This window comes from Mirounga leonina, unplaced genomic scaffold (genome assembly GCF_011800145.1).
Source record: "Mirounga leonina isolate KUSES-001 unplaced genomic scaffold, KU_Mleo_1.0 Mir_115, whole genome shotgun sequence".
In the NCBI taxonomy this organism is placed as follows: domain Eukaryota; kingdom Metazoa; phylum Chordata; class Mammalia; order Carnivora; family Phocidae; genus Mirounga; species Mirounga leonina.
In genome coordinates, this window is record NW_023270268.1 from 36,702,360 (window position 1) to 36,727,684 (window position 25,325).

General features: G+C 43.9%; 1 protein-coding gene across 2 annotated transcripts in view; it reads left to right on the plus strand.

Annotated features, from left to right (window-relative positions):
• The first annotated feature begins 406 nt into the window (after positions 1-406).
• Positions 407-25,325, plus strand: part of ZBTB38 (zinc finger and BTB domain containing 38) — a 127,064-nt gene continuing 102,145 nt past the window's right edge. The window contains exon 1 of one of the 2 annotated variants that reach the window (XM_034995973.1): positions 407-638. The gene's annotated coding sequence lies outside the window, so the exon portion shown is untranslated. Of the gene's footprint in view, positions 639-19,052; positions 19,079-25,325 lie in introns of those variants that run through there. The other variant, XM_034995964.1, reaches the window with a different exon arrangement.

A 25,325-nucleotide genomic window follows, 5' to 3' on the forward strand; every position in this document is an offset into this window, starting at 1 on the left:
TCCTCAACACCATCTCTAGGACAGTGGCACTCAACAAGCGTTTGCTGAATGGATCAATAGATGTATGGTGCGGATAGATGGATGTATGTACGAATCTATATTGGCCCACTATGCAGTGCCTACTTCTACTTCCCACAGTGATCTGTGACTCTCTGTGATAGGTCAATTTCTCCAACCACTTGCCCCCTTGTAGTTCTGAAGGTCCTTAGTCATTTGGCTCAAATGCCCTAGCTTTGGAAACTAGCTACTGATTAACTAAACCGTTGCACCACTTGTTCTTATAGCCTTAAATTAATTTGGGTTAATTCTTAACTGTTTCCTTTCTGTACATATATCATTTAATGGTTTGCCTTTATCTGATTTTCCTCAATTTCCTGTGCATTTGTGGTTTCCTACAGGAGCTCTCTACCAGGGGCCTCAAGGAGCCATACCAAACGAGCGTGGGCAGCTGCGTTTTCTAGGAGGACTCTCTGACTGCTCTGGGCCTCATCCAACTGGTGTCCATCCCAACATTCCCACCCAGGGTTATTTTTGCTAGAGGAGGAAGACTGCCCTCCCCGGAGCCAGTTCTTGGGAAAAAGGATTGTTGATATAGCCAGAGCCCACAAGAAAGAAAGATCACTCTGCAGCAGCTAAAGGTGGGTGACATGCTTTTTCTCCAGTTCAGTGAAAGCGGTCCATGTCTGCTTGCTTTCCCATGAATTTCGTAAGTGTATTTTTCTCACGTGATCTTTGGAATAACAGGAAGGAAAGACTTTAAATTGATAGAATAAGCTTCATGGGCAACCAAAAGTTCATCCATCATTGACTCCCCAACATCTAGCATAGTGCCTGATACGTAAATGTTCAATAAATGTTTGTTGCAGGAAGGAAAGGACAGTAGGAGGGAAGGTGGGAAAAAGAGAAGGGATTGGAGAATGGGCACGAATTGAAAGAATGTTAATGTATTATTCAGAAATAATGTGATGATAACATAGTTGTGTTTTCAAAGCTAATTAAGTGTACTACCTTTGATGCCTAGAATCAAAACAAATTAAGTCATATTGCAAAATGAAGGATGTATTTATAAAGATAAAGTAATAGTAACAGCCAGAAAAACAACAAATATACTCTTTGGCGCTTAAGCATAAAGGTAAAAGCAGTATCATAGTTTAAGATAAATTCCAAACTCTGTAATGTTAACAGCCATTTGTTCTGTCTACCCAATTCTCAAAACAAATAAAAACAACCAAGAATTTATGTATGGATACATGCAAGGGATACATGCAGGCTGATCATGGAGTGATAGAATTGACTGCAACTGGTTGGCTTAGTATTTAGAAAAGGTTAACTAATTAGAAATGGTGTGCTGAAGAAATTTACAAATATCTAAGCTTCCTGCCCTTGAGGGGGCTTAACCAAGCAGTAATTCAGCAAACGCTCAAAAGCATTTAATTATGTGTCGAGGAAAAACATCTCCAGTGCAGGAGAAAAAAAAGATTAAGGAAATTAGCATTTTTTTAAGTATCAGTCTTTATTTGTTTGAGCTCATACCGGCTACACAGTTTAGGTCCAGCAAACCAACTCTACATGACACGTACCTTGCACAAGAACACACCACCGTGGCGGGGGTAGAGGGGAATAATTAAGACATATAATTTTTTAAAAAAGATTTTATTTATTTATTTGACAGAGAGAGACACAGCGAGAGAGGGAACACAAGCAGGGGGAGTGGGAGAGGGAGGGCTTCCCGCCGATCAGGGAGCCCGATGCAGGGTTTGATCCCAGGACCCTGGGATCATGACCTGAGCCGAAGGCAGACACTTAACGACTAAGCCACCCAGGCACCCCAAGACATATAATTTTTATAAAATCAAGATCTCATAACTTGGGATTGTTTCTTCAGCAATTCAAATAGCAACGTACATTAAAGTTCTCAATGTTAGGAAAAACCACTATATTTTTGTATTATTTTAATTTGGAGAAAATAAAATATAACCTAGGAGAACATCTAAAAACATCTCTAAGACAAATTCAGAGAAACTTTCTCTTGACCCCCTCTGCAAAGATTGTCAATGAGGTGTCTAATTTGGTTTGAAGGGTTTGCCGGAGTAATTTAGACCATCATGATCAACACAATTGCATTATCAAAGAAAACTGTGGGTAAGGTGACTAGCAAAAACAAGACACAAAAAACAGAAACCAAGCCCACCATCTTAGTTGCTGTGGGGTTGTTCCCGAAGTTATAATAATATGATCCAGGCTTTACATGTGCAATAAATTTCCCCTGTGAAACTGATTAGTACAAGAGTTCAGTAAGTCCCAAACTCCAGCCAGTGATCATTTTTGCCGTACCTTTTACCAGGTGTACTGCTACAGATGTGTTTTTTTCTTCAAGTCAAATTAGGTTTGTTTTTTAAGATTTTATTTTTAAGTAATCTTTCCACCCAACGTGGGGCTTGAACCCACAATCCTGAGACCAAGAATCAGTCGCATGCTCCACCGACTGAGCCGGGTGCCCCAAGTCAAACTAGTTTATTAACTTAAATAGATTTAAAAGGAAACTTAGTGGATGTTCCCACCTAAAATCACCTCAGGCATTTTTTGGAAAATACTTCGATCACATAATCATAATAATAATTATAGTGATGATAAGTTAAGACTATTTCCAAACTAATTCTGTGAAATAGAGACATATCAGTAGGGAAGGAATCAGAATCCTTAGAGCTCATGGGAGAATGTTGGCATATAGCATATGCTCAGATTACAGTTTGTTCTTTGAGGCTTTATTTAAGAAGTGAGTTAATATTTACATGACATAGGACTTCAAAGTCCAAGCAATAAGGAGGGAAAAAAGAGTGTGAGAAAAACAGTTTGTGTCACTTCCTTGCTCTTCCTCACCCTGTGGTGAGGCCCCAAGGGGGCAGCAGGACATGGCCACTGGAGAAAATCAAAGCAGGGGGTTGGGTCTTATCTTACCGGAGTTCAATAACTTTTAATTAAGTTATAAAAATTTATTATGCTGAGATACATGTGCTGTGTTTCCTAACTCATGTTATATTATTCTTGGTGGAGTTTCATTATGTCTTTAAATCATAATCTTTCCTTGGTGTGAAATTCTTCGCCTTTTTTGTAGGGATGCAATCTCTGATCATGTTGTGTGTCTTTACCATGATATTGTTGGTTTATAGAAGAGATGCTGTTATTGTAACAAAGTGGGACATTATTTATCTGTACAATACAATGAACATCATCAGTCTTCTCAAGTTACTTCCTTTCCGATTCTTCCTTTTGTTGAGGGGTTTTCACTCATTCCTGACTTTTAAGTTAGGGCAGCCTCCTACATAACACCAGCAGAGTGGACAAGGGATGGGCCCTTTATAAGACATCATTCTGGGCTTGCTTCAAAGGGAATCATCATGCCTGAGGCAGTAGTAAACCAGTGCCTACCTGGAGAGGAGTCACTACTTGCATTTTAAAATCTGTTCATTTGGGGGCGCCTAGGTGGCTCAGTTGGTTGAGCGTCTGACTCTGGATTTGGCTCAGGTTATGATCTCAGGGTTGTGGGATGGAGCCCCGAGTCACGCCTGTCTGAGTTCCGCATCCAGTGGGGAGACTGCTTGAGATTCTCTCTCTCCCTCACCCTCTGCTCCTCCCTACCCCCCCAAAGTAAATAAATAAATCTTAAAAAAATAAAAATAAAAAATCTGGCCACATGGTATTTTGAGATTGCATGTGTTTAGATACATTTAGAAATATTCAGTCCCATAAAAGGTCCATTTAAAGTCAGGCTCCATAGTTTGACACGTCTGTGGGTTCTTAAAAGAGTATCTGAGGGCACCTGGGTGGCTCAGTCCAGGGGTTAAGCATCTGCCTTCAGCTTAGGTCATGATCCCAGAGTCCCAGGATCGAGTCCCGCATTGGGCTCCCTGTTCGGCGGGGAGTCTGCTTCTCCCTCTGCCCTTCACCCCACTTGTGCACTCTGTCTCTCAAGTAAGCAAATAAAATCTTAAAAAAAAAAAGAGAGAGAGAGAGAGAGAGTATCTGAAAGGCAGAAAAGGAAGCTGGAGAGAAATCTTCAAATGAAAAGGCAGGATAAGAATTTAAAAAGTTAACTGCCTGCTCCTTTCAAGGAAGGGGACCATAATTTTCCACCCCTTAAGTGTAGGATGTACATATTGACTTCTTTTCAAAGAGTACAGTTTGTTAGGAAGGCAAGGGTAACTTTACAGAGGCGGAACCTGACAAACACAACCTTGACCAGGTGAACAAGTCAGCGTCAACAGTGATGGCTCACGTCGAGTATGTACCTTGATATGATGTGATGAAAATGGTACTTCACCTCTCTTGTCTTCCTCCCCAAAACACATAACCCCAGTTTAATTGTGAGAAAAACATCAGACAAACCGAAATTGAAGGAAATTCTATAAATAATTGACCAATATTCCTCAAAACTATCAAAGTCCTCAAAAACAAGGAAAGTGTAAGAAGCTATCACAGCCCAGGAGAGCCTAGGGAGATATGACAACTAAGTGTAATGAGCTAATCCTTGATGCTATCCTGGAACAGCAACAACAAAGGGACATGACTTAAAAACCAAGGAAATCTGAGTATGGATTTCAGTTAAAAATGGTGTATCACTGGCGCCTGGGTGGCTCAGATGGTTAAGCGTCTGCCTTCGGCTCAGGTCATGATCCTGGAGTCCTGGGATCGAGTCCCACATCGGGCTCCCCCTGCTCTGCGGGGAGCCTGCTTCTCCCTCTGCCTCTGCCTGCCACTCCTCTGCTTGTGCTCTCTCTCTCTCTCTTTCTCTGTCAAATAAATAAATAAAATCTTAAAAAAAAATTGGCGGGGCGCCTGGGTGGCTCAGATGGTTAAGCGTCTGCCTTCGGCTCAGGTCATGATCCCGGAGTCCTGGGATCAAGTCCCGCATCAGGCTCCCTGCTCTGCGGGAAGTCTGCTTCTCCCTCTGCCTCTCTCTCTCTCTCTCTCATGAATAAATAAATAAAATCTTAAAAAAAAAATTGGTGTATCAGTATTGATTCACTAGTTAAGGCAAGAAAATCACACTAAAGTAAGGCATTACCAGTAGGGGAAAGCTGAGGGTTGGGTATATGAGAATTCTATCTTCTCAACTTTCCTCCAAACCTAAAACTAAAATGAAAAGTCTATATTTAAAAAAAAGTGTTATATGCAACTGATGAATTACTGAATTCTACATCTGAAACTAATGAACTATATGTTGGCTAATTGAATTTAAATTAAAAAAAAAAAAAAAAAACAACTAACTTCCAGAGAAACCACTCTTTGGAAAACTACTGAGACTCTTTGTGACTTCCAGTATTTCCTGAAAATCCTGGGGAAACTTTCTAACCACATCCAGAGTTAGTTGTGCTTCTGGTGGTTCTCGCCCTAAGATTTATGGGGACAGATTCTTACAGTACAGTCTAGTGTTTGAAGTTACTTCAAGAAGGAAAGCCAGAAGGAAAGGCAGGGATAAATAATTTAATATACACATTCATTCACTCATTCATTCATTCACACACCCCTACACTGGAAGACTGATACCCTCTCCCTGGATTCAGCTCCTCCCAATCTCCTTCATGGACTTCTCTGGGTCTGTCCATCCTTAAAGGTGGTGTTTCTCATATACTTTCATGTACCTATTATCTTACATTTCTCTATCCTTGGCTTTATATACCACTTACTTGCCAATAATTCTCTGATGTATAATTAGATCCACCTGTCTAAGGACATCCCCAGTTAGATGTCCCCCACACACAACACGCAGCAGTATGTAGCGCCCCTGGGAACTTGCTGAGTCCGTTGATCTTCTTTTAATCCTTCTTTTTGTGAATGATGCCACCACCCCATCAGCCATTCAAATCAGGAGCTCACCCTGTGTGAGCTCTCCCACAAAGCCCCTCAATTACCAAATTGACCAGATTCTAGCTCCTAAATGTTTCTCAGAGCTGAGTCCTTTTCTCCACCCTCAGAGCCTCAGTCCAGCTTCTCAGCATGCTTCATCCCAGAGACAGCCTGTCCCCTGGCTGACCTCCCATTTGCAGCGCATCTGCCCCTGCCCCTGCCCACACAGGGATGTCTCTAAAGCACAGAGCTGATCACGCTACTGCCCTGCTGACAGGCCTCCCAGATTCCCTATCACCCTGGAATAAAGGCCAGGCAGTCAGCCCAGCACACAAGTCTCATAGATTGCCTCCTCCTGTCATTTCACCTCATCTGCCACTTCCCAAACTCACCTCCTGCTTCTGCCGTACTACTGGGGATCCCCTCTCCCTGGTTTCTTCCCACGTCCTCCCCCTACTTAACTATTCAACCCAAGATCTCTTTGGGAAAGTCCTCTGAGCCTTCAAGCACGACGCGTTCCTCCAGGGCTCCTTCCTCTCATTCCGCATTCCTATAGGTGCCCCTCCCGGTCCCTATCCCCTTCCCCAACCCACACTGCCTCCATGTGCAGAACTCAGGCATTGCACCCAGTCATTCATTCAGTAATTGGCTTGACTAAATACTAAAACTACAGCAGTGAACAAAACAGAATTTCAAAAACCCTGCCTTGGAGCTTTTAGTCTGTCTGTCTTTGATTTTCTTGCCTCTCCCTTGGAGCTCTTTGAAGGCAGGAAATGCTTTTATATGCAGCTTAAGTGCTTAGCATAGTATCTAACACATAATTGGTACTCAAAAACTACAGATGAATACATGAATGAAGTCCCCTGATTTTGTCCCTCCCCTCCTTCATGCCAACCCAACCTTTTTTTTTTTTTAACAATAGGAGTCAGAGAAATTCCTTCAACATGCTGAAGAGTAATAACTTTAATACCTCACTCCTTCCCTTCTCCAAGTCCTCCTCCCAACTTAGTTCATTTCATTTCACTTTGAGCAGCACGAGTTTAGGGACATGTCCGCGTGTTCTTCTCCTTGGGGCTCCACTTGCCTCCGGAGAGGACAGTAATCACACAACTAGAATATGATAAATGCTGGTTGTTTGATTTTAATTTTAAGAACCAAGCCCTAGATGAAGCACAAACAATTCTGTTTCTGGAACAAAACATAAACGTTATGAACCTTGGTGCCATGTAACAGTGACAGGAAGGGGGCCAGGCACTAGGGATGGGACAGAGGGGAGTGGAAGTGGAAGGACACACAAAGTGGGCTAATTTCCTTGCCTACAGAAATAGAAGCCACATGAAGCTGCTTTACACTGATGGGTCAAGTACTAGAAAATTATACTTAAACCTCTGCTGCTTTTCTTTTTACTGGGCAGCCTTTCCTACTGTTTGAATTTTTAAAAAATCAGGTACACGTTATTCTATTTATAAATTTTAGAAAACTAGTTGGATTAGACAATCAATAAAGGGGAGATGGCCTGTTTAGTATGGAAAAGGGACAGTCACTGGGAAGTTAGTTTAAGTCCCCTCCACATGTGTGGGGATGCGCCGGGAGGTGGACATGTCCAGCGTTGGTGGCAGTGGGTGACCTCAGGGAGGCCTGGCCTTGCCATCAGTGGCGAGTCACTGGCTAAACTGTGGCTGACACGCTCTCCTGACTCTAAGGCCACCACACGTGCCCCCTCGGCTCAGCCCCCAGAGCCTCAGGAACATACCCCCTGGGGATTCAGCACAACCTCCCGGAAAGCCTTCCTCCCCTCACAGGGAATGTGGCTGTCCTCCTTTCTCTCTGTCCCCTTTTCTGATGATGTCATTCTCATCCACCCCATGGAATTGTTGGACAGAACACAGCCTCTGGAACTGGAGGACCAGGATGAGAGGGTGGCCACACACTGCCTTGTCCAGGGTCTGTGTGCAGTACACTCAGATTCTTTATGCCCTATGTCCCTCCCATAACATGCCCTTCCCGTGTCTCTGGATTCTTTATTATATAGCAGACAGAGACACCTGGATAGCCCAGATGTGTCACCATCAGTCAATGTCTGGTGAGGGACTGTCTTTATACCGCCTTCCCCATGGAAGTCTGTAACATTGGGCCTTCCTTCAGGGCAGACCAAGTGCAGCCCTCACCTTTACCCACCTTCCCCAAGAGTGACTGTGTTCACACCTTCTTTGATGTTCACATCTTCTCCAAGAGTGACCGTGTGTGCATGTGCGTGTGTGTATGTGTGTGTGTGTGTGTGTGTGTTGCCCTGTAATGATTTTGGAGAGGTTTCACTCTCAGGCCATGCTTCTCCGCATTCCTTTGGTAAATGTGTTGTGGTAAGCTGAGGCTGGGAGTGACTTGGGGTTTTTCCCTTCCCTGGATTCAGGCAGGAGAAAGGCCTGAGAAGCCCTGAGCTAATTGCAGATCGCTCTCACCAGCCACTGAGCAAGTGTCTCACGATCATGTGTTCTTGCTGGAGAGGATTGTTCTGGGAAGGCCTGTGAGTCAGGACCCCCAGAGTTCTCAGCTGGATGACTTCAAATGAGTCAAGTGCTTCTTGATGCCTGATGAATAAGTGGAAGATAATGCTTGCCTTCCCCAGTCTCAAAGACTTCTGACCCTTTTGGGGGGTGGTCAGCGGTAGGGAAATGTGTCATCTCCGTTTCCCTTTGCTGACTCTTTGTCTTTCCTGCAAACCCATGTCAGACACTGCCTCTGAGCAGCTTGACGTCTGATTTTTGCTCTTATCTTGTTTTTCTTTTTCCTAATGTTTTTTTTTAAATTCTAAATTGAATCACTCAGAGCTCTTGATGGTCTCCAAAATGAGTTGAATTTTCCTAGCCTGTTATTCAAATTCTGGCCCCTTCCCATCTTCCCATTCTGAATGCCCTGTCATCCAACTGAATTCATCAGCTAACCATTTCCTATCACAGACACTTCCACCCTTGTTTGTGCTTCTCCTCTAGTCTGGATGTACCCTGCCACCACCCCCTCCCCTCAGATATTACTTTTTCTTCTTATGTAATCTGTTAAAATCCTGCTGAAGCCCCTCCTGCTGCTCTGTGGTGCCCCCCCCCCCCCCCCCCCCCCCCCCCCCCCCCTGTTCTAGCCCTGGCCACTTCTCCAATCTCTGAGCCCATAGTCCTAACTGTATTGGTGACACCCTTGTACCTGGCACACACTCTGTTTGATGGCTGTTAGCATCTTATCTGCCCGGTTTCTCCTTTATGTTGGGGATGTGTCTTTCACACCACTGTATTTCTGGAGCATTTCCAGAGCTTGGGACGGGCCCTAGTATGTCTACACTATGTAATGGGTGCTCCTCGATGTTTGCCCAAGATAAGGATGAAACAATCTGCCGCCCTGAGCAGTGCACCGAATGTTTGTTCCCAGAGCCCTTGGGTTCTACAGGAGCCTGCAGCTAAGAGTCGGAGGAAGGGTGCAGAGAGAAGAAACCCAGAGGCGGCTGGGGATATAACTCTTCTCTATGGCTTCGAGTAACATTAATTTGAAAAAGAAAAAAATTCAGTGCTAAAAAGTTGGAAAGCCATTGGGCTCACTGTTATGTCCATGCCTGCCGTGGTAAACAGTAGGGCAAATTCATGCTCACCATTGAAAGGAGCGCCAGTAGCACCGAGGAAACCATCAGAAAAGGGGGAATTTGGCCCAAAGAATGGGCATTTTACATAGTACCAAGAAAAAAATGTCTGTCCTACAGAGAGGGATTTAATTAGACAAATGAACTTGCCAAGACCATCTAAATTCTGGAAGTTTTCATTTTGGGGTTACAAAACGTCACAAGTGATTGAAGCTCTCCAGTGACGTGTCTGAGCGGTTAGAAGACCTGTCTGCTCTGGGCAGGCCTTCAGAGCCCCAAGAGGACAGTATAAAGCACAGGCCAGTAAAGCTTTGTTTGTACGCAAAAGACAGAACCGAGGCCGACCAGCTCAAGAAAAGGGGGGGGCATAAAGGCATAGGCAGAGGACCCCTAGGACAGTGTGTCAGGTGTGGCCAGGCACGGAAAACCTGAAGGGGAAGATTGCTCACCTGGTTGGTTGTTCACTTCAGGCTACCTCGTCCCTTTTTCTCTTGCCTGTCCCTGTGTGCTCGAGATGGCAACGAGCCCCAAATCTACAGGTCCTTCTGGTGCCAGCGACTGCTACCATCTAGCCACAGACTGGCCACCCCTCGGATCATGTTTAGAAGAGGGAGACCCTGGAGTTGACTGGGTCCAGCCCATGCTGAGGGGTCCACTCCCTGCCTAATCGATGGAGAGGTCACAACGGGGCCAAGCAGCACCAACAGTTAGAGGCTGGCTGCAGGAGGCCAAGTATGGGAGCCTCAGCTTTCTAGGACAAGAAAAGTGTGGGTGGGGAAAGAGTAACTCGGGTCTCGGTGACACCTTGCCTAGCACCCTCTCATGGACACAGAAACACCCGGCACTGTACTTTGCCCGGGTGTGAGCGCACATGTCTACTGTTCAAGCCTGGTGATGATGCAGGCAGGTATTCTCACTGACAGATGCCATCAGCGATCGTAATGCTCTTGCTTCCTCTGGAGGCGGCAACCTCATCTCCTCCCCTTAGTGTGGACTTTGCAGCCTAGGATGGGGTCTGGTTAGCCAGTTTCTTTCTCAGTTTTGGCAACAGAGAAAGTCAGAAAATATGAGGCCTTCACACACAGTCCAGTTACATCTTAAGTAAAGGGTAGTGTTTGAAGTCAGCATGAAAATGAAAACATATTTAATCAAAATATCTCTTGAAAATCCTTTAAATCACCCAATAAAGTATGGGACACATACGTCTCTCAGTAAGCCTTACACAGCCAGTTTTTCCTCTAGTGCCAGAGCGGACCATGTGTTTTGGCTAACAAGCGGGCGATGTGGTTGGCTGGCATTCAGGAGCTATGCTTTATGAAAAATCTTTAAATATTAGATCCATTCTCAGCTAGAGAAGCCCATGGTAGCTGAGGACCCCCAGGGAAATGCAGGCTCCCTCTGAGACATCTCATCAGAGGAATATGGGGGGGAATACCCCATAACATTAAATCTTCTCCCTGTCCTGCTCCTTTCTTCCCCTCCTTCTTTCCTCCCTCCTTTCATGCCTACCTTCCTTCCTTCCTTCCTTCTTTCCTTCTCTTTCTCTCTCTCTTCCTCTCCCTTCCTCCCTTTCCTTCCCTCCCTCTCTCTTGCTTTCTTTACTTTCTCTCAGAGATGTATAGTTGAATTGATGACTCTTTAGTTGTTTGTGGGATAAGATGTCACTGTAAAAATACATCACCTCTGTCTGTCTGCCCATTTGACATTTATGTATCTTTTCTCCTCATGGAGATAAGGCACTCTTCCAGGCAGGGACAATGTCTTGTAGTTTACAGCTTCTCCACTATACCTTCCCCAATTCCCAGCACCACCAAACCCAGCCCTTTGCACATACTGTGTCCTGCTTTCATGTTGTTTACTGGTTGATTCTAACCCTCCTATGCTTGGTTCCCCTACCTGAGAAGGTTTCCCTCCTTAACTAAGGAGGGAAAAGGGTGCATAAAAACAAAACACTTACCTGATTTTGAAGGATCAGCTAATAGGGAAGGCTCATCCTTCAGATCATCTCCCTAAAAATGAAAAACTGGACTGGATCAGGGGTTTTGAACTTGGCCCTCCATAAGAATCATCTGGAGAGAACAGATTCTGATTCAATAGCTGGTGGGCAGGTCAAGAATCTGCATTTCTGACCCCGTGGCTGCTCATCCCCACCCGATGCTGAGCTCATCGGCTCATCCCCACCCGATGCTGATGTTTCTAGCGGGTAAGACACTGCACATCATGGGGAAGGGCTGTGATTAGAGGAACAGTCCCGCATCTTTGTGAATGAACAGAGGATAGTAATACTCCTCAGCACTTGGTGTGTAGGTTTCTTGTAAGGACAAAATGACTTAACATTTGCAAAGTATTTAGAGCAGTGCCTGACACAAAGTGAGTGCCATGCAAGTGTTTTTAAGTAACAATATCTTTGAAAGCACATGCCAGTTATCCGCCCGTATACTCCTACACCTCTGAAACACATGAAATCAAATTCCTCAGATGTGGATGAAATCTTGGGTGAAGACAGCTGGAAAACAAAATCAGAAGCAGCATGAATGTTACTCGTGATAATTCTACGACAACCCACGGACATGGACCACATCTGCTGTCCCCAAGGGCACGTTGCCCTGGCTGGGCTGGAAGAGACAGGAACAGCTGCACAGGCGTAAGCCTTCCATGGTGGCCCCCAGGACCATCACCATCCTCCTTCCCCAGGCCCAGCCTGCCACCTGAGACAGGCCTCTGCTGAGCTCCGTCGTATGTTGACCCCACTCCTACTCACTATTGACCACATTACTTATGTTCCATCCCAACAGTTACCACTATTTAAAATGATCTGATGGATGTGGATCTGTTTCTTTATTATGTCCTCCCCCACTAGAATGTAAATGCACCGGTCTCATTCTCTGTACACCCCAGCACCAAGCACAGTGCTTGACACATAACGATCGCTCCATAAACATTTGCTGAATGCGTGCACCACGATAGTGTTCAAGAGTGTGGAACTGATGGGGCAAACGATAATACTTTCTTTCTGTTTTGCCTATCATCACTGTCCATTACTGTTCTGTAGGCTGGAAGCTGCTTCCCAAAGGCAGACTGTCCCGTGTGGGAATCATGGGGCCTTCCCAACTTGCCCTTAAGGGCTCTCCGCCCTTGCCTGACTGCTGGCCAATGGGACATTTGTCTTAAAGCCTTAGTACAAAGTACAAGGTGGCTGGTGCCTGGACAAGCATTATTCTCAGAAATATTCTAGATGAGAGGCATAAAATCCAAGACACTTGTGCTTCCCAGACCCAGCAACTGGCATGCTTTTCAACTTACTTCTCTTGACCATTGATTATAAAATTTACTGTCTTATATATCAGATGGAACATGGGCTGGGCATTTCAGTAGCTCAAATCAAAAGACAAAATTCTTTTTTTTTTTTTAAGATTTTATTTATTTGAGAGAGAGAGAATGAGTGAGCATGAGCAGAGGGAGAGGGAGAGGGAGAAGCAGGCTCCCCACTAAGCAGGGAGCCCGATGAAGGGCTCAAACCCAGGATCCTGGAATCATGACCTGAGCCGAAGGCAGCCGCTTAATTGACTGAGCCACCCAGGTGCCCCCAAAGACAGAAAATTCTTTTTTTTTTTTTTAAAGATTTTATTTATTTATTTGACAGAGAGAGACACAGCGAGAGAGGGAACACAAGTAGGAGGAGTGGGAGAGGGAGAAGCAGGCCTCCCACTGAGCGGGAAGCCCGATGCGGGGCTCGATCCCAGGACCCTGGGATCATGACCTGAGCCAAAGGCAGACGCTTAACCGGCTGAGCCACCCAGGCGCCCCAAAGACAGAAAATTCTTAATGGGGGGTCACAGATGAATTCATAAGTACAGTGAACCCCAGCTTTTGGGTAGTGTTTCTCACTAGGACCCCTGTTGGTATCTGGGTTGGAATACTACGTTGTGCCCTGGAGCTCTCTCACACACGCGGGCAGTTAAATCCCTCGTTCCTGGGGAACTAAATGCCAATAGCGCTGAAGTCTTTTGACAACCAAAAAAAATGCCACCAAGCACCCGCTGGGAGTGACTGCCCCCTTGGAGAACTGCTAGTTAGGGCAAAGTAAACTGCTTCATTTTACTTAAATGGGTGTTTTAGCATCATCTTGCCTGGGCAGCTTTAAAAAACAATTTTCAATAACAGAAGTAATACATTCTCTTTGTAAAAATAGATTCTAGATAAAGCTGGTCTCCTTTGATGCCACTTCCAGTTTCAGTCAGCACCTCACCTCCCGGAAGAAATGAACACAACCGATAGGGTTTCCATCCTTCCAGACCCCTTTCTATATGTTTACGTCCTTCTGTAGAAACCTGTATACACGTATAGTGGAGTGTTGCTGGGCACGTGTTGGTGCGGGATATTTCATCTGCAACTGGAGATTTGCACTCGCCAATATGTGTTAAAGACCTTTGCATGTCAGAACAAGGAGCAGTGCCTCGTCCTTTGCAGCGGCTACACGGCATTTTACAATGTGGAAGGGCCTCTTAGCAGAGAGCCACGAGGGAAATAGCTACCCTGAATGAGGCGTTGCCTGCGGTCTGGTCACAGGACCAGATTAGACAAAAGCTGAGGTCATTTTGAATCATCGCCTGCAGCCCTGCTGCTGTCCAGAGAACAAAGCAGTGCCTTGACTTAAGTTTGGAAGCCATATCCCTGAGCCCAGCTATTCTGGCTGGTGTATAAATCCAGCTTTCTGAGTCTTCTGCACTGAAATGGGTTCATTTCCTTTCCTCAGCCTCTAAGTGTGCCATTTTCCATCGATAAGCTCAGGTTCTAGGAGAGCAGGTTTGATGATCTCCTTTGTCCCTCCATGTCCCCCCAAGTCATGCATGAAGAAGGATGTTTGTTTTTATGGGTAATTACAGGTCTATGAAGGGAGCACCTGATATCAGGCACTTTCATCCCTTATCTCTAAGCCTCCTTCACAGTGAGTATTAATAGCTCGTTTTTATAAATGAGGAAACCGAGATCTAAAGAGATTCGATGATTGGCCCAAGGCTCTTCGGTTAGTAAGTGGCAAAGCCAAAGCACAAAGCCAGGGCTTACTCTCTGATGACAAATTATGATATCATCAGCTTATTTATTCATTCCACAGTATCTATTGAATGTTTATAATGCACTGGAAATGGTACCCAGCACTAGGGATGCAGCAGTGAACAAAGCAATAAAGATGAGCTGTCTGCCCTCATAAAGCTTGCATTCTAGTGGGGGAAAGAAGAAGTAAACAAATACAGACTATAATTTAGGAAATGTTAAACACCATGAATGAACATAAAGCAGAATAAAGGGACAGTACGTTCAAAGGGGGCTTCTTTAGAAAGACGGTTGGGTAAGGCCTCTCTGAGGTGGTGACATTCAAGCAGAGACCTGAATGAAGCAATAGAGTAAGCCATGCTGAAACCTCAGGTGAATCAGTGCTACAGGCAAAGAGTAGTACGTGCGAAGGCCCTGAGGTAGAGCATGCTAGCCATGTTCAAGGAACATAAGGTCAGACTGGAGTTAGCAAGACAGAGAGAGAAAGAGAAGGTAAGATCAGAGAGGAAGCCAAGCCCTCATCACCTGAGCTTTCTAGGCCATTGGTGGGACTTCGGATTGATTCTGAGTATGGTTGGAGATTCTTTGGAGAGTTTTGAACAGGAGAGTGGTATGATCTGGCTTCAGTTTTTAGAGAATCATCCTGGCCCCCTTGTGTGAAGAAAACAGTGTAGGCTGGGTAGAGTAGATTCAGGGACATCAATTAGGAGGCTGCTGTAGGAATCCAGGGGAGAGAAGATAGTGGTTCAGTTCAGAGTGGTAAGCTGTGGAGAGGGTAAGAAGCTATTGGATTTGGAATATGTTTTGAAGGTAGAACTGATAAGGCTTTTTAACAAATTGAATAACTTTTATTTAAAAAAAAATTTTATTTATTTATTTGACAGAGCGAGAGAGCACAAACAGGGGGAGCAGCAGAGGGAGAGGAAAAAGCAGGCTCCCTGCTGAGCAGGGAGCCAATTTGGGGCTAAATGCCGGGCTCAATCCCAGATCTCAGGACCCTGGGATCATGACCTGAGCCGAACGCAGACGCTTAACCATCTGAGCCACCCAGGTGCCCCTTGAATAACTTTTAAGGAAGAAGATGAGCAGTTAAGAATGACTACTAATAGTTTTGCCTGAGCATCTCTTTGTTGCCATTTACTGAAATTAGAAAGCCCAGTGGGGCGCCTGGGTGGGTCAGTCTGTTAAGCATCCAACTCTTAATCTCAACTCAGGTCTTGATCTCAGGGTCTTGAGTTCAAGCCCCGCACTTCATGCTGGGCGTGTAGCCTACTTAAAAGGCAAAAAAAAAAAAAGCCTGTTGTTGGGTGAGAGTCAGAGAGCAAGTTAAGGAGGTGTGGAGAATCACAAGTTCTATTTCTGACACATTACAATTGTGATACCTGTTAGCCCTGCAGATGGATATTGAATCAGCAAAGGGATCCATCAGGAAAAGAGTCCAGGCTAGAGTCACCAATGTATTTGGAGAGGTATGGGCTTACTGGGGATTATTCACTCAATTTATTACCTGCTATGTGTAGATCACAGTGCTCTGTGCTTGTAATAAAGCAGAGAGCAAGATAGACACGGTGATTATTCCAAGTGACTTGCTCTGAGCCCAGCATGCCACCAGGAATGGTCTTGGCTTATTATTATTAAACATATTCAATGTTAGAGTAGAAGCAAGCATCACGATGATCATGTAATCATCCAATTTGCAGCTGAGGAAACAGAGAGATTAAGTGATTTGTTAAAATCTGTTGTTTAAAAACCACTTACATTTTAGATTTTTTAAAAACACATATATCCAGTCCAAATTGTGCATATTCTTCATTTTTATTTGCGTTTTCTTACACTCTAAGAAAGAAAGTTGAAGTTGAGTGGAGAGTAAAACAGATGGTCAAAGACTTTGCCAGAAAAACCTATGAAGAATTCAACTGAATTGAATAAGTATTTATTGAATACGTACTGTGCTGGAGACTAAGTACTGTCCTAAACCTCAAGAAACACACACACACATACATACATACATGCATACTCCAGTCCTGTGAGATTTTTATAAAAAGCATCCTAGGACAACCTGTAGAATGTTTGCAAATCCTATCTCTGCTAAGGGACTTGTTTCTAGAATATATAAAAACTCCTACAACTCAATAATAAAAACACAAATAACCCAATTTAAAAATTGGCAAAAAATCTCAATAGACATTTCTCAAAAAAAAAAAAAATGTACAAGTGGTTGATAAGCCCATTAAAAGATGCTCAAATTGCTAATCATTAGGGAAATGCAAATTGAAGCCACAATGAGCTATCACTTCACACCTTCTAGGATGACTATAATCAAAAAGACAGACAATAGGGGTGTCTGGGTTGCTCAGTGGGTTGAGCGTCTCCTTCAGCTCGTGATCTCAGGGTCCTGGGATCAAGCCATAGGATGGAGCCCCGCTTCGGGCTCTCTGCTCAGCAGGGAGTCTGCTTCTCCCTCTCCCTTTACCCCTCCCCACCACTCGTGCTCTCTCTCTCTCTTGCTCGCTTGCTCTCAAATAAATAAATAAATAAATAAATAAAATCTTTAAAAAAAGACAGACAATAACAAGTGTTGACAAGGATGTAGAGAAACTGGAACCCTTGTATGTTGCTAGCGGGATTGTAAAACAGTAAAGGCACTTTGGAAAACATTTGGCAGCTTCTCAAACTGTTAAACATAAGATTACCATATGACCCAGTAATCTCACACCCAGGTATATTCCCAAGAGAAATTAAAACATCTGTCCACACAAAAACTTGTGTACAAATACAAATGATCATATACAAATGCTATTCACAGCAGCATTATTCATAATAGCCAAAAAATAGAAACAACCCAAATGTCCATAAATTGGTAAATGAGTAAACAAAATGTGGTGTAGCCATACAGTGGAATATGGTTCAGAAGAATTGCCTGGGAAGTAAATTTAAGGCGAGAATGGACAGCCAAGGACAGAGTTCTGTGAAGCACCAATACTGAAAAGAAAAGTGGCAAAGGAAGGGTCTGTGATAAAAACAGATGGTCAAGAGTAGGCAATGAAGAGAGAGTTGACGTTATTAAAACCCAAGGAGGACCTCCAAGAAGGAACTGCTTAGTGGAAGCAAATGCTACAGTGAGGTACGTCACTGGTGAAAACTAAGACACAACTGCCATACACAGTGGACATTCATGATTGCAACTTGGTCTGAACGCACTAGCTGTTAAGACATTTCTAGAACAGGTGAGGAAATTGGAATGTGGAAAATGCATGTTACAGAACTATTCTTTATTTTATTAGGTGTGATAGGATCCTATGGGCATGTGGGAAAATGTTCTTATGTTTTAGAAATGCATACTGAATTATTTTAGGGTGAAATGTCAGAATATCTGTAATTTATTATATAATAATTAAACAAAAGGAAACAGTTATGGCAAAATGTTGATAATGGCTAAATCAAAGAAATGGCTGTATGTATTCATTATATAATCCTACTTCTCTGTCTGCTTGAAAACTTCAGAAAATCTAAAATTTATTCACCAAACAAACAAAAACCTGAAAAGAGGCCGCCAGAATAGGCAGTTAGGAGAGCCCTGGTGACCCCTGGAAAAATAGCTGTGAGAAGTGGGCACAATATCCAGATTGTAGGAGGTGAGGCTGGGGGGTGGGCAAAAGAAGGAAGCTGGGTTAGACTGTGTTCAGGTGGGTTGAAAAGATGAGGCACCCATTCTGGATAGAGGTCTGGCCTGGGAAGAAGTTCTGGTGGTTTCAGTGGGAAAAAAAGATGCAGTGTTCCTGGGATGATACAACATTTAAGAAAAAAAAAGGCTTTGGAAGGGATGGTCAGGGTTGACCAGGGTCAGTCCTCGGGACGTGTGGAATGGCCACAGCACTTGCAGATGAACTCATGGGCCTGGACAGCTGGTATTGGGCTCGTTGTGCTGGGAAAGGTGAACTCTGCCCCACACGGGGCACAGGGATATGAGCATTAAATGGTGGGGTTCTGCTCAGGCTGTCGCACTTTCTGTCCTAAAATATCTAAAGGCAAGCAGACCTCGCTCTGTGAGGATAGGTTTTTCTTTTCCTAACCCCATCTGTCCGCATTCAAGATTCATAGTGCTTCTGTTAACTCAACTTTGACTCTATTTTGTGTGAGCTCATTATCCAGGCTTTATTAGGCAAGGAGAGTATTCTCCCATGTCATCCCTGGGTTCCATCTCTTAGCTTCCTTGCATTGGCACATTTCTTCTCCCTAAACTCAGAAAAGCTGCATAAGGCTATAGTGCGTGGGTGAGTGTGTGCACATGCATGTGTTGGGGGTGGAGAAGTAGGAAGGCAGTGGGGGGAGGAGGCTCGCATCTCTCACAAGGGCCCATCAGAGTGCCTATCACACAGGAGGCTTTCAATGTTAGTTTCCTTCCCCATGCGTCCCTCACCCATTCTAACAGCTCCCTTTCCACCCAGGCCCTAACCTATTCATCAGTGTGGCATCTGAAAACACCCCCATGGAGTTCCCAAAGGCCACCCAGGAGGCAAGATCACCCCCACTGGGAACTTCTGCTCAGAGCATGTGAGTAGAAGGCAATGTCAGTCCTCAGGAGGGGCTGGGAGCGGCAGTTTCTGGATTACTGAGCTGCTCAGTGAGAAGATTCCCTGGAACAGCCCCCAACTGGGAGCCACTGCTCTAAATGGTGACTGTGATTCCTCTCCAGTCACCTCCAAAACTCCCGCTGTTCACCTTCAGCCATGTTATGCCTGAGGTGGGGCACACCTCTGAGGTTCTCCATCCTGGCTGCACATTGGAATCACAGAGATCTTAAAAATCCTTAAACGTGGGTCTCACCCCAGAGAATCTGATTTAGCTGGCCTGGGGATCCAACTCATTTAATGCCCCCAATAATTAGCCAGGGCTGATAACCAGTTACCAGGAGACTTTGTGAATAACCTTGAGGCTACCGTGGGGGTGAGGGGATCAGCATTGAATAAATGCTTCCATTGACTGGGGAAGGGCCTTCATTCGCTCCTCCCCCTTTATTCTGCTCTTTCTCCGCTTCTCCCTTCTACCCATTTTTATTATAATTATTTAGAACTCATTGTGCAGTTCCCTTTTGTTCGTCCAAGCCATTCTTCTGTGGCCACAAAAGGTAAGAATGGAAAAGGCAGCACAGTCTGTAGCTTCTTAATGTTTTCATTTCCTCTTGGCTTACGTTCTGGTGGAGGGAGCAGAGGAGGGTTAGGGAGAGACACTGACACTCAGGGTAAATGGCAAGTGAGTCAGTGCCCAGCCGGGCTCAGCCCAGCCCAGTCCACGGAGCCAGGCATCGGTACAGGCCCAAGGCATCTCTCAAAGCCTCCGAGTTTTCTTTATAGCTTAATGCTCACATCGGAAGGAGACCAAGACCCAAACCGCCTTCTCCACATACCCTGTGGATTTGAGTCTCTCAAAGAAGGCACTGTCTCCTGTGAATGTTTTATTCTGCCATCTGCCAGGAGGAAATTGGTGTGGGAAAACAGCCAGTGCAGCCCTTCCATGACTAGCTTTTATGAAGGAAGAATCAAAGAACTGCTCTTCACTATTTGTGAAGCCTACGTTTCAGAGTATTATTCTTTGATAGTCTCGTGAAATTTACCAAAGAATCTTAAATGTAGGTGTGTCCTTGGTTTAAAAAAAACCCCACACATCCTGTGAGTTCTGCATGGGCAGGTCGCACATCATTCATGCCATCGTGGGAACTGCAGTGCATCTCAGACTATATGCTCCTAGCGTTAGTATTAGATGTAAAATGAAAGGAGGGAAATGGTTTGCATGTCCAAAGGTGGGTGGTTGATATGTTTCCTAATTTAAAAAATAAAAAGCATCATTTACTCTTTTTTTTTTTTTTTAAGTAATCTCTCCACCCAAGATGGGGCTCGAACTCACAACCCCAAGATCAAGAATCACATGCTCTACTAACTGAGCGAGCCAGGTGCCCCAAGAAGGCTCATTTAATTGATAGCTATGTCTGTAATTGTTTGTGGCTCATTGGAACCTGATTTTAATCCCATTAAGATATTCCTAGCTCAACTGGCCAAGACTATGGTTCCAATTTAATCTGAGCACAGATGTAACTACAGAGTTATACATACATATAGTGTACACTAGTACTTGTCATATATTTAAACTAAGGAATGTCTATATGGTCTATAATACTATGTAGATATTGTATAGGTCATGCATCCATTTGCTTTCAGACCCTGCCTCACCTTCATCTGCTCTGCTCCACGCCTCAGGGGACTGACCCCATTGTAGACAGGTTTCCCAGACTGCCTGGTCACTTGGGTTCCAGCTGGGCCCAGCCAATGAGAAGCACTGGGGTGGAAAGAAGGGAAAGACCAGGGTGTTTTTCCCTAAGCCTCCTGCCCTTGGATGGTATCTCTGACAGTAGCTGTAGCAAGGCTCCAGCCCCTGCCAGAAGGGCCTGCTGTGGTTCCAGCTGCTGTTGGTGATCCCAACCCCTGGGCTCTGGTAATACCATCCCTCTGATTATCCCTCCAGCTCAGGGTTGTGAGTGACTTCCCACCGTCACTAACTTAAACTTCTCAGGGTCATCCATTAACTTGTATAATGAGTTCTCTGCATTAAGCTTCCTCTGTTATAAATCTGTATAGTGGTTTCTGTTGTTCTGGTTAGACCCTAACTAATAACATATGTCATGGTTAAAACACATTTTCCTTTAACATGGATTAGCTATTAGTAAATTCCTTAATTAGGGTTGTGGTTACCAATCTATTATTTCTTTAATTATTTGTTTGAAGGGTAGTTCATAACCTATTGAAGTTATTATTGCTTAAAGGTAAAATTTTAAGGGCGCCTGGGTGGCTCAGTTGGTTAAGCGACTGCCTTCGGCTCAGGTCATGATCCCGGAGTCCTGGGATCGAGTCCCCACATCGGGCTCCCGGCTCAGCGGGGAGCCTGCTTCTCCCTCTGACCCTATCCCCTCTCATGCTGTTTCTCTCTCTCTCTCTCTCTCTCTCAAATAAATAAATAAAATCTTTAAAAAAATAAATAAATAAAAGTAAAATTTTAAGATGCTTAGATTTCACACATGATTGTGAATTCCACCAACTTGAGCTTCAAAGCGGTGGCCTAAGTTTACTCAGTATCTACATAAATGTAATGAAAATAGTAAATCATATGCCATTATTATGTTATTCATAATAGAATTACTACTGCATTTTACAGAAATAGCCCCAAATCTTCTTAAGCTAATATACATACTGATTTCCAGCAATAGCATCATGAAGGAATGATCTGGTAGTAGTTACAGTAAAAGAAATGCTCATAATAACTTTGGAACTTAGAAGCAATTTATATCTCACTCTTTAAGTGATTTATTTTTATTATTACTCATATATCTTTCCTGAAACTTTGCCTAAAACCCTCTCTCCTGCTGACTGCAAATTCAGATCAACCGGATCATTCCAGGAGAGGAATGCATTAGAAGACTATCTTCTAAGGGACTCAACTAAATCAAGTCACTTTGGCTACACTACCACTTCCTTTCTTTCCTTCCTTCCTCATCTCACCCAAGCTTAAATGACTCTACAAGTGCAAGAAAAGTGCATAAAAGAGCCAGGATTTAAACATGGAACCTGGCACTGTATCTGTCAAGAGAATTTATGAATGTCTGATTTAAAGATGGCAGATTAGGCATGCTTGATTTTATGGCCACCAAGATCCCACCAAAATGAAAATAAAGGTATTTAAAAAGTGATAAATACCCAGTAATGGCAGAGGGACTCTCAGCAGATAACAGATTTCAAAGATTTTTCTGGAGTGTAAACAGTGGATGGAAGAGTGGTGGCAGAAGAAAGAGAACAGAGTGGGGTGCCTGGGTGGCTCAGTCAGTTAAGTGTCTGCCTTAGGCTCGGGTCATGATCCCAGGGTCCTGGGATAGAGTCCAACATGGGCTCCCTGCTCAGCGGAGAGCATGCTTCTCCCTCTCCCTCTGCCCCTCTCCCCCGCTCATGTGTGCTCTCTCTCGCTCGCTCACTATCTCAAATAAATAAATAAGAAAAAAAGAAAGAGAACAGAGGAAGCTAAACTCATACTGCATGGGTGGGAGGTTGGAGAAGGATAGAACCAAGAAGGAAATCTTTTGCAGAGAAGAACTTGGGGCACTAAGCAACTCAAATGAGTGAGTGATGGGCTGAAATTGTGGTGATGGATAAAATAATATGAAGGAGCAGTTGGCCTCTCACCCCCCTAGCCAGATAGTTTCTCCCCCCACTGCATTGCCCCCCGCTCCTAATAAAAAACAACAACGATATTCTCTTCTCTACAAAATGTAATGGCCCCACAGATAAGTTCCCTGACATATTGGTATTTAGGAGTTCCCTAGCCAAATAGCTGTGTTTCTGCCAAGTAATCATAGTAAAAGTTATACAAGTAGCAAATAATTATATAACACTATAATGACTATATCATATGTTAATTTATTTAATGCTCACAACAACTCTAGGAAGAAACTGAAGCACAGAGTGGTGAGGTAACTTGCCTAAGATCACACAGCAAGTAGCTGGCAAAGCTAGATCACCACAAGTGAAGACTCAATTAATAGGCCCCATCTGGGTGAAAAAAACAAAAAGTATCGAGAAATATCTTATTGCCTCATTCTGAAGTAAAGACGACTGAGGATGATCAGATATTTGAAGAAAGGTCACAACATGAAAGACAGATACAAATAAACACAAGAATGACCAGAGGAGCGCCTGGATGTTCAGTCGGTTGAGCGGCAGCCTTGGCTCAGGTCGTGATCCCAGGGTCCTGGGGTCAAGCCCCACATTAGGCTCTCTGCTCGGTGGGGAGCCTGCTTCTCCCTCTCCCTCTGCTGCTCCCCCTGCTTGTGCTCTCTCTCTGTCAAATAGATAAGTAAAATCTTAAAAAAAAAAAAAAAGATCAGAGGGAAGAGTAAAAATAGGAAACAGAAGGGAAGAAAGAAACCCCCAATTAGTATTCTCAGAGGTATTTGAGAAGATACTGCATCATAAGAGAACAGGATGCAATGAAAGAGGAATGATCAGAGAAGTATGAATAGCCTCTGGAAATTAAAAATACATTTGTAAGGGGCACCTGGGTGGCTCAGTCAATTAAGCATCTGCCTTTGGCTCAGGTCATGATCCCGGGTCCTGGGATTGGCCTGCGTCGTAGTCGTCCTCCAGCTCCCTGCTCAGCAGGGAGTCTGCTTCTCCTGTCCCACTACCCCTCCCCTCTCCCCCTCATGCTTGTGCTCTCTCCCTCTCTCTCTCTCAAATAAATTTTTAAAATCTTTAAAAAATAAAAAATCTGTAAAAAATAAAAAATTCAATAGAGGCATTGCAGTATAAATTCAAAGATATATCCCAGAGAAAGGACAAAGAGAGAGAAACCATAAGAGAAAAAGAAATAATCACAGAGGCCTAATCTAGATATCTCACATCTGATTAATTTAAGTTACCAAAAGAAAAAATAGATAATGGGAACTATAAGACATTTCCCAGAGATGAAGGACATGAGTCTCCTAGACATATAATCATTAAATTTATACATTGAGGACACAGAAAAGGTTCTCTATGACATTTTTAATCTGTTCTGTGACCAAACTAAGTCTTTCATGCTCTCTCAATAGTCTTAGGCTAAGACGTTGAAAATGAGCAACAGGGTTTACATTATTGTGTCCATGAAAATATTGTTTGCTGTAGGGCTGTTAATCACTCTGATTGCATTTCTTTTCTTGTATAATTTTTTGGTTTTTTCCCCCTCAAGTTTGTATTTGCCTTTCTGAGAATCTTTGCCATTATTTTATCCTCAAGTCTGTCTAATCTCCTTATCTAATCAGGGATTCTATCATATCCCCTTCTTTGTCCCTGAGATCCCTGAGACCTCCACAGCTCTTGTACAGGAATCACTCAGTCTCTTCACTGGCTTAGATTGCTGCCTGGACCCCACATTTCCTTCTTTTATGGCCTTACTCCCTTAGTTTACTGAGGTACATCCTCAGGTAACTTTTTTAAAAAGGATGTGTGGGTGATAAATTTTCTTCGTCCTTGTCTTTAATTTTCACATTTAATTGATACCTTGACTAGCAGTAGATTTTTACATTAAACATCATTTTTTTCTTGGAATGTTGAAAAATTACTGCAATGCTTTTTCGCCTCCAGTGTTGCTAATGACAAGTCAGATATAATTCAAATTTTTGTTCTGTTGGTAAACTCATTTCTCTCCTGTTCCCCACCCTCTTAAAATGGATACATCATGGGGTGCCTGGGTGGCTCAGTTGGTTGAGCATCTGACTCTTGACTTCAGCTCAGGTCATGATCCCAGGGTCCTGAGGTCAAGCCCGGTGTTGGACTCCCCGCTCAGCAGGAAGTCTGCTTAAGATTCCTTCCCTCTGCCCCTCCCCTCACTCACATGCTCTCTCTCTTTCTCTCTCTCTATATATATATACACACACAAATAAATCTTTTTTAAAAGATGAATACATCATGCAATCACAATATGAGCATATTGTTCAAAGATACGAAGATACCTACCAGAAGAAATGTCATGGGGGCACCTGGGTGGCTCAGTCAGTTAAGCGGCTGCCTTCGGCTCAGGTCATGATCCCAGGGTCCTGGGATCAAGTCCCCCATCGGGCTCCCTGCTCTGCGGGGAGCTTGCTTCTCCCTCTCCCTCTGCCTGTTTCTCTGCCTACTTGTGTTCTCTCTCTATCTCTGTCAAATAAATAAATAAAATCTTTAAAAAAAAAAATTATCATGGAAGATGAGAAATGGTTGCTTCTGCAGAGTGGTACTGGGGA